General features: G+C 39.5%; 1 non-coding gene across 1 annotated transcript; it reads left to right on the forward strand.

Moving 5' to 3' along the window:
* The first annotated feature begins 6,157 nt into the window (after positions 1-6,157).
* Positions 6,158-6,264, forward strand: LOC111921912 (small nucleolar RNA R71). The gene has a single exon (XR_002860319.2). It is a non-coding gene; the product is annotated as a small nucleolar RNA R71 (small nucleolar RNA).
* The last annotated feature ends 4,987 nt before the right edge of the window (positions 6,265-11,251 follow it).

Here is an 11,251-nt window from a genome sequence, read left to right on the forward strand (position 1 = left end):
AGGCCCAATATGGCCCAAAATGTTGAAATAAATGAAAGTTGGTTCAATTAGAGCCCATTTAAGAGTTCTAAGTCCAAGATGGTCAAATTGGAAGCTTATTGGTCCATTGGGCCCAATAAGGAAGTCCTAGACCAAAATGGACCTAAACAAGAACTTCTAGGGTTCCCAATTGCTTGTTGAGTATGTTGTAATGCTTGTATGGTGTATTTGATTGCAAATTTTTGTTGTCATAAAGTAAGCATCATACATGCTCTTAAGACTTTGATTCATAATTTTACTACATTGTTGTAGTTACAAGGCACAAAATTTCTAGTTGTGACACATAATCTAGAATTACACTTTTCGATACCACCATGGAGCTCTTTTGAATTCTTCACTTCCTTGATAATTTGATCTTTGATCTCTTTGAATTCACCACCTTTATTGTTTGATTTTTGGTATCTTCAACTTTTTGAATTTCTTAGAATTTTGATCTTTTGATCTTCACTTTATTTGCTCCAAAATTCTTCAAACTTTTCTTGTAATTCTCTCTATTTTTTTACATGTACCTCACTTTTTTTTTCACTCAAATCCCTACATGAGGGGCGCTCAATCTCAACCTTTATTGGCTAACGATAACAATCTTCCTGGATACATTTCAGGTTTAGGCTGCTAAACATATTGCATCCCTCAGGACGAGCAGGGTCGTGTTTTTGTCCCATGATTTCACTGGAATAAGGAAGCCACAAATGCACTAGAACGTATATAGGCTCAACTAAACATTTGGGTCTTCATGCAATTATCAACACAACTCTAACATGGAATCCTAATTTTACTTTTACCAAAATTTTCTAAATTAAATCCTAAGTAATATTTTTGGTATGCAACAAATTTTAAAATTAACCTAAATTAAGACTCTAAATTTTCTAATACGTAACCAACCCCCTACCCCACACTTATTTTATGCAATGCCCTCATTGCATATTATGCATAATAAAAACATAAAAAGAGAATAAAGAGGGAATTGGAACAAACTCCCCAGGGATAGCAGTCGATAGGTTGGTCACTTTCATTTTAGCTCCAACTTCAATTGACTTTAGACATGGTAACATCTCATCCATGTCTTGGGTGTCAAAATCTCGTGTGGGTCGCTCCAAATACGCGGAAAAACAGTATAAGATCCTCAGGAATCAATATAGGAAGAATATATGGTCAAGTGGTACTCTTATCAGCATCAAATCAGTAGTCCCCTTCGGTTAAAAATGGATGACTCGTCGAGTCATATACGTGACTCGTCGAGTATAAGCGCGGATATCTTCATATGTGGGAGAATACAAGGCGACTCGTCGAGTCAGTTTAATGCACTCGACGAGTAGACCGCTGGACAAAAAAAATAACATTCTGCACATATTCCAGCCTCCAATAAATCTTCAAAATTTTCTCCTCACTTCTGGACTCACTCGCTCATGTCCCTAAGGACCGGACTCGATACTTTGACTCTAATGCTTCGCTTTCTTGACTCTCTATCACTCTTATAACCCTTTTGACTCTAGAACTTTAACTCTCCTATGCAAGCATTCCTAATTCAATTCTGAAAAATAATCAAAGCAACCACACATTAAACAAAACAGTAAAAAGTCTGAACACATTCAAACAAACCAAATAAATAAAAAAAACATAAACATAAAAATTGAAAATTGTTCAATAAAAATGCAAAGAAATCAATCCTCCTCATCGTCATGATTCGCTGCTGTTCCACTTCCTCCCGCACCACTCCTTCTTGCACTAATCACCTCGTCCCATGATGGAATGTACGGAAAGTTACCTCCATCAATATGCGGTATGTTGAAGTGATCGAAAAGTCGGATATGTGATTGGTTGCTAAAATTAATGTCCCGCGCCATTTGATCTTGTAGCCGCCTCATCTCCACATTGTACCAATCCATTGGTACTTCTTCATTATCAACCGGAATCACCGGCGGCTCTTCCTCCGCATCCCGCTCCCTCCTCGAACGAACCCTCCTCCCCGGTGCTTCGGGACCAACAACCGGATCATCATGCGGTATAGCATAATGACCACCACCATAATCTTCAATAATCCCGGCCCGCCGGAAAAGAATTGGATTGAATGGAGGCGTAGGAATCATCGTCATAAAGTTCCATGCACCACGGGTCATCAACCCAAACGAGTTGGCTAGCCGGGTGATAAACATACCACCATTGATTCGAGAAGTTTTGCGATCCTTAACCGCACCCTCCGATAGATATGAAGCCAAACACCATGGAATATTGCAAAAAATGTCGGGTGTGATAATGCTCCATAAATAGAAGACATCAAGGTTAGAAACCTTGTCATCATCCTTCCTTTGGTTAATAGTGGATGAAATGAGACGATGAATAAGGCGGTGCGTAGGTGATCGGATGCTCCCCTCTTGTGCCGATTTTGGAATATAAACTTTGTTGCCAATCGTGTTCCACCACCCCGTGCTAGTAACTCCATCGGGAAACACCATGTGGGATTGCCCCAAAAAGGCCCGAAAGATATCTGTTGAGACCAAGGGCTGGTCATAAATTCCCAATCGACAGGCAAGGTCGAGCACGGAACATTGATGAAATTCACCCCCAAGACAGAAACCGAAACTTGTTGGGTGATAACAATCCACTCCACCCGTGAAATATACTGTGGAGAAGAATTCTAGGCATAGCTCCAAATACACCGGCTCTTGGATTCGAAAGACCCGACTCCACCCATCACAAATCATTGTTTCTCCTTCGTGGGTAAACTCCTTTAAAAGATACGGAGCTAGCTCCTCTTCATAGCGTACTCCTTGCAACCAATCCCAATCTATCATGTTGGGCACATATATTTCCTTCTTCTTTATGTCGGCTAACTTCTTCTTCCACTTCCGCATTGTTGAAGCAGACTCAATTTGTGGGAAATTTAACCAAGGAAAGCCACCTTGGTGTCCCCCAGAACTTTGCCCCCTGTTGAACATTTTTTTCTGCAAAACAAAGACACAAAACCCAGAAACACAGATTATAATTAAAAACGTCATGCACATGTTCCCCGACTCGACTCGTCGAGTCCATGTACGACTCGGCGAGTCGCACGAACTGCACGAGTCAGTCGGCGGGTCGGTCTAAATTGGACCAGGAAATCTCAAAATTTCTTCAAGGGTTTTGTCTAGACACATGTATATAAGGTTTTTAGGCAAGAATAAACATGCAAAACATCATAATCTTTGAAAAATCGAAACCCTAGAAATTTAATTTTTTCTCAAAATCGGTTCTTCTATCAATTTCCATTATAGATAGCCTTAAAATCATACATTTAATAGAAAAGAGGAAGAAATTCGTTACCTTTTGTGATGAAACTTGAGAAATTTGAAGAAAAATGGAAGAACACTTGAATGCTTGAGAGAGAGTTGAGAGAGAGGTGCACGGCGAGTGTGTGTGAAAAAGAAACTGATTCATTAGGGTTAAAACCCTAGTTACCGGTTGTAAAAGTAATTTCAATATTATTTTTTTCTATAAATAATACCGACTCGTCGAGTCGGGGTCCGACTCGGCGAGTCTAGTCGCGATGTCAATTTTTTTTCTGAAATCTATATGGACTCGTCGAGTCACGGTCAGACTCGACGAGTCTCTTGCAAAAAATTCATAATTTTTTTAAAGTTTTTGTCATTTATTTTAAAAAAATCATTTCACCCCACACTTAGCCCATGCACACTCTCAAGCAGACATGTCCGACGAATTGGAGAATTAAAAATCTAAAAACGAAGGAAAAATTACAAACAAAACTAAAAAAAAGTAAAAGAAAGCAAACTCTAAATAACGGGTTGCCTCCCGCCAAGCGCTTCTTTTTAAGGAGTCGTTAGCTGGACTCCTTCCCGTCTACGTTTCGTCATCTTCCAGCATCGGGAATGCACGCTTAGTCTTTTGTGGTTTGTACTTCGTTTTGTAAGCGTGAATCTTCTTTTTGTAAGCCCGTTTTGCTTCCTCTCTCTTCTTTTTCACAGCATCATCCTCAGCTGCTTGGGCTTCCCTTCTCCTCTTTTTCTTCTTTACCCCATGCGTTTTCACCTTCTTTTGCACTTCTTTTCCTTCAAACTGAATTACTTCGTATTTTGTGAAGGTGCGTGCTCTAGGTTTGGTAATGAATGGTTGATCAGCTTCCACCCTCCTTTCTTTTGCCTCCTCTTCTTTCTCTATGCTCACCCCATCTTCAAGTGTAATTGCATTAAGACATGCTATATAAGTGTGTTGAACTTCCGTATCCATGTCTTCTTTTTCTGTTTGTTCTCCTAAAGAATGAGGAAAAATTTCCAAATCCAGATTATACAGAGGACTAGCAACCAACAGATCCAAACCGTCCAAGTTATTATCAAATTCGACTAGACTCGTCGAGTCTAGTAAAGTGACTCGGCGAGTCTGATCGTATTCCACCATTTCTTGGTTGTTTTCTGAGTCGGCTTCTTCCAATAGCTTTTCTATCTCCTCCAAGTCCTTGTTAACATCTCCATCCTCTCCAGAATGTAGCAGAAACTTGGTTGGATCTTCTTTTTGCAAAAGTTCAAGTTCTTTTTGTAATATCTCATCATCCAAATGGATCAATGAGATGTTTTCTTTTCTTTCCTCCTCTTGCTTGGCTTCTGGCATAGCTTTGAATATTACGGACTCATCACCCACCCTCAATGTTAATGTAGACTCGCATACATCAATTAAGGCACATGTGGTGTTTAAAAATGATCTCCCCAATATGATTGGAATTTTGGGGTCTTCTTCCATGTCAACCACCACAAAGTCTACCGGAAATATAAACTTGTCTACTTTAATAAGGAGATCCTCACAAACGCCTTGTGGATGAATTATTGTCTTGTCTGCCAAATGGATCTTCATATTTACCGGTCTTGGCTCCGGTAAATTCAACCTCTTAAAGAAAGATAAAGGCATCAGATTGATGCTTGCACCCGAGTCGGTCAATGCTTGGGTGACAACTTTATCACCAAACTGGCACGGAATTTTAATATTCCCCAGATCGCCTTTCTTTTCGGGCAGCTCACTAAATAGTACCTCCGCGACTTCAGCCAAATCTTTCCTAGCAGCAAAAAGACCTTTTAGCAAGTTGAAGTATTTTGGTGTTTGGAGCATTGTTTCCATAAATGGCATATTAACTTGTAAGGCTTTAACATGCTTCATGAAGGTTCTATATGCTTCAACTTTTTCTGCAGGCATGGCTTTAATTGGGTATGGCAAAGGAGGATTATATGGCTTTAAAGGACTGACAGTTTTATCATTCACACACGGACTCGTCGAGTCCATTAGAGGGACTCGACGAGTCAGATCGGGTTTTGCTAGAGTCGACTCTTCTACCCTTTTTGTCTTCCTCTTGGAGATCCTTTGTCCATCTGTGAAAATTTCTTCTTTACTGGAGGTCACTGCACTCACATTCTCCATTCTCGGATTGGTTTCGGTATTACTTGGAAGTTGACCCGGTCTTCTTTCGTTCACTTGGTGTGCAAGCTGTCCCAGCTGTTTCTCAATGTTGAGGATGGATGCCTGCTGATTCCTTAGCATGTCTCTGGTCTCATGTATTGCAGCATCGTGATCATTGTGTCTCTTTTCGGACGCGGCTATGAATCTAGTGAACATTTCTTCCAAATCAGCTTTCTTTTCTACCGGTTCTTCTCTTTGATATAGTCCCCTCTCCTTCTGCTTGCATTTTTCCTCCTTAGCCTTCTTATACTCTTCGTATGGGAGCCATTCCTTCTTAGGTTTTCGCCAATTTTCGTCGTATCGATCGCCACTTGAATAGAAGACTTGAGCTTTCTTATTTCCATTCTCATCCACATCACAATCCTTGGTGAGATGGGGCCCTCTACAATTTTCACATCCCACCCTCATAGCATGGATTGTTTGATCCATTTTTGTCATTCTTCTATCAAGACTATCAAGCTTAGCTATCACCACCGCTATGCTATCATTTGCCGCGTTCACTACTCCCCGACTTACTTCGTTTCTTGGATTGTGGTATTCTCTAGAGTGCTTGGAGAATTCTTCAATTAGCTCCTTGATTACCGGGGGCGCCTTCTTCGTGAGCGGACCTTGAGAATCTAGCAATTGCCTTGTAGTGACATTGACTCCATCGTAGAAAATGGAGACCTCTTGTTGGCTATTAAGGTCGTGATGTGGGCAATTTCTAAGCAAACTCTTGTATCTTTCCCATGCTTCATAAAGAGATTCTCCGGGCTGTTGCTCGAAGTTGGCAATTGCTTTCTTTAGCTTGGCTATTTTGGAGGGCGGACAAAAGTGATCAATGAACTCCTCTTTCATCTTGGCCCATGTGGTGACTGATCCGGGAGGAAGTGACTTTAACCAATCCTTTGCAGCCCCTTTGAACTTGACTCGGAGCATGCGAAGAAGCCGGGTCTCGCGGGGGATATTCGGTACATTGAAGTAGTTGGCCACATCATTCACTTCGTCCAAGTGCTTGTAGGTGTCTTCGTGATCCTTCCCATAAAAGGAATCTCCTTGAGTTGAGCGAGAATATGGCCTTTTAGTTCGAAAGTGGCGGTTACGGGAATTGCGGGCTGCACAAGTCTCGGGCCGGTGTCATCACGCATCCTCTTCTTCCATTCCCCCATGGGGACTTCATCGATATTAGCCATAGTGATGACTAAATCGTCTTCAAACTTGGAGTCGTGCTTGAATGTGGGTTCTTCTTCTTCCTCGGTCTCGTATTCGATATCTTCTTGAATTGGGTCTTCAATAGTCAAAGAGGCACTGAATGCTCCGGATTTGCTGCTCCTCTTCTTGCTGAAAACGAACTTGAGGTTTTTGAGTGGCGAGTTCTTTGAAGAAGCGGATTCTCCAACGGCTTTGCCCTTGCTCTTCCTTAGCGCGGATTCCGGGTCTTCAAGAGGGGGGACCAGAGGTGTATCAGATCCTCAGGTCATGAAACAACTGTAAACAAAACAGAAAACACATAAAAAGAACAAAAATAAAATAAAAATTTAAAACTGAAACAGCGATGTACTCGCCGAGTCGGCACGAGTGCACTCGGCGAGTTCAAGGCAAAAACAGAAAAGAAATTTCTAGTTACTCTAAAAACAAAATCTGGAATTGAGATCTTATTCAAAGAGAAAGATCTCAAATATCTAGAGTTTTTCTTTGTATATTATAGGGATGATCCGATCCGCAAGGACCATGATTGGGAATTGTTTGATCGTCTTTCTCTGAGGAAGAGGCAAAATAGAATCAACTTGAATTCGGGACCACTATTCGAAATCTTAGTGAAACACTGGATTTGTTATCTCATGTCTGCTTTTCGTGAAAAAATACCAATTGAAGTGGAGGGTTTTTTCAAACAACAAGGGGTTGGGTCAACTATTAAATCAAATGATATTGAGCATGTTTCCCATCTCTTCTCGAGAAACAAGGCCAGATATAATTTGCTCATTATGAACAAATCCAAAATCCTTGTAGACAAAGCCAATCATCAGTTCCCAACCATGGGGCGAATGAAATCCGATACATAAATCAGTTAATAAAAGAAGAGAAAAAGCTTTTATTGTGTCACTTAAGTTATATAGGAATTCCTGAACCCAAGAGTTAAGAATAACAAGTTCTTTATTACCCAAAAGAGAATAACCACTTAGAATAATGAAACAGATTATATTTGTCGAGAAGTGCAAAATCGTATGAATACGACCTTCGTTGTGTATCTTGATTAATTGGATTGTTTCTTTGTGAATTCCTATCGCGGATACAAAACATTCAATTAACAAAATTAACCAAATTTCCCTGATGTAGAGGCAATCAAGAAAGCTGCATAAGTAAATATATAACCTACAGAAAAGTGGGCTAATCCAACCAATCTTGCTTGTACAATGGAAAGTGTCACCGGTTTATCTCTCCAACGAATCAAATTGGCCAAAGGTGTGCGTTCATGAGCCTATGCTAAAGTTTCAATCAATTCCTGCCAATATCCACGCCAGGAAATTAAAAACATAAATCCAGTAGCCCAAACCAGATGTCCAAATAAAAACATCCATGCCCAGACTGATAAACTATTCATACCAAAAGGGTTATATCCATTAATAAGTTGTGAAAAGTTTAACCATAAATAATCTCTTAACCAGCCCATCAAATAAGTGGAAGATTCATTAAACTGCGAAACATTACCCTGCCATAATGTAATGTGCTTCCAATGCCAATAAAAAGTAACCCATCCAATGGTATTTAACATCCAAAAAACTGCCAAATAAAATGCGTCCCAAGCCGAAATATCACAAGTACCGCCTCGTCCTGGGCCATCGCACGGAAAACTATAACCAAAATCCTTTTTATCTGGCATTAACTTGGAACCACGCGCATCTAACGCACCTTTTACTAAGATCAACGTAGTTGTATGTAAACCCAGAACAATAGCATGATGAACCAAAAAGTCCCCAGGACCTATTGTTAAGAATAGTGAATTACTATTCTCATTAATAGCATTTAACCACCCCGACAACCATATGCTTCGACCCGCATTGAATGTCGGGCCATTCGTTGAAGATAAAAGTATATCGAACCCATATGAAGTTTTACCATGAGCAGATTGTATCCATTGAGCAAATATAGGTTCGATTAAGATTTGCTTCTCCGGAGTACCAAAGGCAAGCATGACATCATTATGAACATAAAGTCCCAAGGTATGGAAACCCAAAAAGAGGCTGGCCCAACTTAAATGAGATATGATAGCTTCTTTATGTTCTAACATTCGTGCCAATACATTATCCTCATTCTGTTCCGGATTGTAATCCCTAATAAAAAATATAGCTCCATGAGCAAAAGCTCCTGTCATGATGAATCCTGCAATGTATTGGTGATGAGTATATAATACAGCTTGAGTAGTAAAGTCTTGTGCTATAAATGCGTCAAGGAAGCTTTTCTGATGGTATGCCTCTAGGAATTTCTGGTACTTTCAACTAGGGGTGAGCAAAACCGAACCCGGAAACCGAAAAACCGATAAAAACCGACAAAACCGAAACCAAGAAACCGAAACCGAAGCATAAACCGACGGGTTGGGTTTAGATTTTTTGAAAACCGAAAATTTCGGTTTGGGTTCGGTTTTTGGGTTTGGTAAAACCGATAGAAACCGAACCGAACCGATTATATATATTGTTTATAAAAATATATAATTTATATTCAAATATAAATATGTTTAGCGAAGTAATGTCAAAAGGAAGAGCTGGTTGAGGTGGGTAAGGCGCTTGCAAGTTTCTCAAGAGGTCTCAAGTTCGAAACCTGTGTCCAATATTTAACTTCTTTTATTTTCGCAGCTAGCTAAACTCATCCCACATCGACAGATGATTGAAACTTAGCTACACATGCTCGCATACATAAGCAGAACATACACCCTCTTCAGTTTTATCAAGCAATTATCTTTGTCCCACATCGATTGAGGGATCAAAGTAGAAACTATCTTCACTTCTATATAAGTGAGGATATGAGATTGTAGAAAAATAGTTTAAGGTTTGGTTTATCTTATAAACCGAAACCGAACCCGAAAACCCGATTTAGAAACCGATAAACCATAAAACCGAACCCATGGGTTTAGGGTCGGTTAGGGTTCAAATTTTTAGAAACCGATGGTCATCGGTTTGGGTTCGGTTTTGGGGCAAAACCGACCCATGCTCAGCCCTACTTTCAACTTCATGATTGTATTCCAGGCTGAGCACAACATCCTTATGCACCCATTTCACATGCTAGGCGTAGCTGGTGTATTCGGCGGCTCCCTATTTAGTGCTATGCATGGTTCTTTATATGTCTTTTTCATTCCGTCGAAAATCTATTTTACGGTATAGACGCTTATGACCTCCCCCTCTATGCCCTGCGGTAATGATTCCTCTGGCATTACGACCTTTACCACAATGATGTTGTCCATAGATCAAATTATTTCGTGGATTGGATTTCACTTTACTGTCTACGGCTCCATTGCGTGTGCTCGGGGTAGAAGTTTTGTATAAATGTATCGCCATGCTATTAAGTATTTTGATTTAAGTTCTTTTCTTTCTAAGAGGTGGAATAGAATAACCCGGTTGAAGCGTAATGATCATACGTCTGTAATGCATTGTCTGTCCCATAATGGGTCCCATTCTTCTAAAGCTTTCTTGATTGCCTCTACATCAGGGAAATTTGGTTAATTTTGTTAATTGAATGTTTTGTATCCGCGATAATCTCATTTCTTTCGATGAAGAAGAGATCCACCTTCTTATTTTATATTTCTACATCTAGGATCCGACTTGTATCATGGATACTAATAGGAACTTAATGAGTATGGCAAAAAAAAAGTTTGATTCAGAGGGAAAAGAAGAGGCAAAAATTGGAACAGAAATATCATTTGATTCGTCGATCCTAAAAAAAAGAAATAATCAAAGTTCGATCGTTGAGTGACAAATGGGAAATTTATGGAAAGTTACAATCCCCACCGCGGAATAGCGCGCCTACACGCCTTCATCGACGTTGTTTTTTAACTGGAAGGCCAAGAGCTAACTATCGAGACTTTGGACTATCCGGACACATACTTCGTGAAATGGTTCATGCATGTTTGTTGCCAGGGGCGACAAGATCGAGTTGGTAAGGATTAAAATATCTCTTTATTTCATTTCTATGATCATCTTAATAAAACTAATTCTACTTACTGAATTGCTTCTTAAATAACTTTGTGTAAGATAAATCCCACACAAAGGATCGATTAAACTAGAATTTAATGTTAATTTAGAACCGTTCCCCGACAACGGCGCCAAAAACTTGATGTGTGCAAACTCACTTAGTTTTAAACCTACTTTTAATTATCAAATAACACACAAAAGGTAGTGAACCTATCAATTGTGGTATAACTAAATAAGTAGGGTATCGATCACAGGGAACGGCAAATTAAAATTAAAAAACTAATTTTATCTAAGTTAATTAATAAGTAGGGGTTTTATCTAGTTTTACAAGACTAGAAACTTACTAACTATTACTTACTTAAAAACTAGAAAATAAAATACTAACTAGATTCAATAAATGGAAGGGAACTTCTGTTTAGTTCAACTTAGTTGATTCTATGGTTGATTTCAAGGTAATGGTGCAATGGATTAATTCTTTCGTTGGTTACCGATTCAAGTGATTAGATTCGTATTCACTACCCTAATCCTTAGCAAATAAACTAACTTAAACAGTGGCCAGTTGTCTAATTTAATTAAATTTACTAGATTAATTATTTCGGGTTAAGTTAGACTTG

The sequence above is a fragment of the Lactuca sativa genome, chromosome 1 (genome assembly GCF_002870075.4).
Source record: "Lactuca sativa cultivar Salinas chromosome 1, Lsat_Salinas_v11, whole genome shotgun sequence".
Taxonomy (NCBI): Eukaryota; Viridiplantae; Streptophyta; class Magnoliopsida; order Asterales; family Asteraceae; genus Lactuca; species Lactuca sativa.